This window comes from Artemia franciscana, chromosome 17, assembly GCF_032884065.1.
Source record: "Artemia franciscana chromosome 17, ASM3288406v1, whole genome shotgun sequence".
Classification (NCBI taxonomy): domain Eukaryota; kingdom Metazoa; phylum Arthropoda; class Branchiopoda; order Anostraca; family Artemiidae; genus Artemia; species Artemia franciscana.
Window position 1 is genome coordinate 18,934,388 of NC_088879.1, and position 2,539 is coordinate 18,936,926.

The following is a 2,539-nucleotide window of genomic DNA, read 5'->3' on the forward strand; positions in this document are numbered from 1 at the left end:
ACAGTAGCCCAACTCTTGTTTGTATTAGTTTTTGTTCGTTTTAAGCTTGACATGAACATCCAATTTACTCGTTTTGAGATTTGTATATTCATTCATTTAGTTAGAATTAAATGCACAAGCTACTGATTGTTATAAGTTTTAAATTTGGTCTTTATTTTTTATTTTTTTCAAAAATTTGGTTTGTGGCAAATGGAGTTTCAATACGAAATATTTCTGTATTTCTGAAGGTTAAAAGTCGAAATATTATTTACCTCAATTTTTACCTCTGACAATTCGTCGACGTGTCCTATAATATATTAAATATATATTCCCTGAAAAAAAAGAAGCATACTGAATAAGTTAGAAAAGACATTGGCTCTGCACTAGTAATTTTGAGAAAAATTATAACAAAATACAAAAAGAACACTGGACTCGGGTCTAGACTTACTGGGCAAAAACTTCTGGTTTTGATTTCGTTATAATAGTAAAACATTCGCGGTCGGTAGGATTCGAACCTACGCTCCCAGAGGGAATCTGATTTCTAGTCAGACGCCTTAACCACTCGGCCACGACAGCTTGTTTAGAAAATGCAATTATTAATTAGTTATTATATAAAATTAGTAAAAGTGGAAGGAAGAAAGATAATCTTTTTAATGGAAGTAACCTGCTGCCTGGATATAATAAACACACTAAAAATCCCATTAGTATTATTTTCTTTAGTTTTGAATGTAACCTATTACTATATATAGGTTAATTTGAGGTGGGGGGGGGAGAAACGTACATTACCTGATTGATGATTCCTATGTTTGGGAAAAGCATCAACGGACTAATCTTTTTTTTAATACACTGTTTCATGGTTGAATCGATGGCTGAAACTTGGTAAAAAATCAGAAACGGCCAGTAGTAACAAAAAACATGTCTAGTGAGGAAAAATTACCATTTGTAGCTGATTCGGAACAGGGCCGCGACGGGTAGTACCAAAGTACTATTTTGATAATTTTTTATCAAAGTAGTGCTTTTAGAATACTTTCTACGAAAGTAGTACTTTTTCAATGCCTTTTGTTAAATTTGTACTTTTTCAATAATTTTTGTTAAAAGTAGCGGGTAGTTAAAACTACCCACGACGGGTAGTACCAAAGTACTATTTTGATAATTTTTTATCAAAGTAGTGCTTTTAGAATACTTTCTACGAAAGTAGTACTTTTTCAATGCCTTTTGTTAAATTTGTACTTTTTCAATAATTTTTGTTAAAAGTAGCGGGTAGTTAAAACTGCCCGCGACGGGTAGTACCAAAGTACTATTTTGATAATTTTTTATCAAAGTAGTGCTTTTAGAATACTTTCTACGAAAGTAGTACTTTTTCAATGCCTTTTGTTAAATTTGTACTTTTTCAATAATTTTTGTTAAAAGTAGCGGGTAGTTAAAACTACCCACGACGGGTAGTACCAAAGTACTATTTTGATAATTTTTTATCAAAGTAGTGCTTTTAGAATACTTTCTACGAAAGTAGTACTTTTTCAATGCCTTTTGTTAAATTTGTACTTTTTCAATAATTTTTGTTAAAAGTAGCGGGTAGTTAAAACTACCCGCGACGGGTAGTACCAAAGTACTATTTTGATAATTTTTTATCAAAGTAGTGCTTTTAGAATACTTTCTACGAAAGTAGTACTTTTTCAATGCCTTTTGTTAAATTTGTACTTTTTCAATAATTTTTGTTAAAAGTAGTACATTTTTCAAATTTTAACCTTCAAGAAATCCCCTTGCCCATTAGCTATTTGTCTCCCCGAAAAAACTGTTTCTATTGTTAAATAAAAAACTTGTTGACAATTATTTGCGCAATAGGATACAACATAACATACTAACATTTTCATTCATTGATTCTTTTCTTGTGATGCTAAGAAAAGAAGTAGACGTTATTATTGGGACCATTACTATTTTTGAATTATATAAATGATCTTCCCATGTGTTTACCCTAAGATAGTAGCTTAGTAGTAATTTAAGTTTGACTCATTGTCTTAACTCTACTTTTTAAAACAGTAAAAAACTTCAGCGTAAAGAGCGGGGCGTTGAGGAGGAAAAGCCCCTTTCATATACGGAGTAATTTCTGTTCGTTTTAAGTTTTAATGTCGCTCCTTACTTTAATTTTTAGAAAAACTTGTTTTTCTTATTTAATTTCTGGATGTTTTTGAATTAATACATGTTTTGATCTTGGTTCTCCGCACATAAATAATTAAAACGAAATTTGCATATTATTTATTTTTTTGGCTAAATGGCTTTCTCATAGTTTTAATCGGAAGATTTAGAGAAAAAAGGAGCGAGGGAGGAAGCCTAGTTGCCCTCCAATATTTTGATTACTTAAAAAGGCAACTAGAACTTTTAATTTTTACGAATGTTTTCATTAGTAAAAAATATACGTAACTTACGAATTAACTTACGTAATGAACTTCTATATTCGTATTTTTCATTGTGTATTTGAGGGGGTTTACCCTTCGTCGATACCTCACTCTTTATACTAAAGCTTAAATTTTGTCCCAGTTCCTTAAGAATTACCCCTGGATCA

General features: G+C 30.9%; 1 non-coding gene across 1 annotated transcript; it reads right to left on the minus strand.

Annotated features, from left to right (window-relative positions):
• Positions 1–473: 473 nt before the first annotated feature.
• On the minus strand, positions 474–555 carry Trnas-aga (transfer RNA serine (anticodon AGA)). The gene has a single exon. It is a non-coding gene; the product is annotated as a tRNA-Ser (tRNA).
• Between the last annotated feature and the right edge of the window lie 1,984 nt (positions 556–2,539).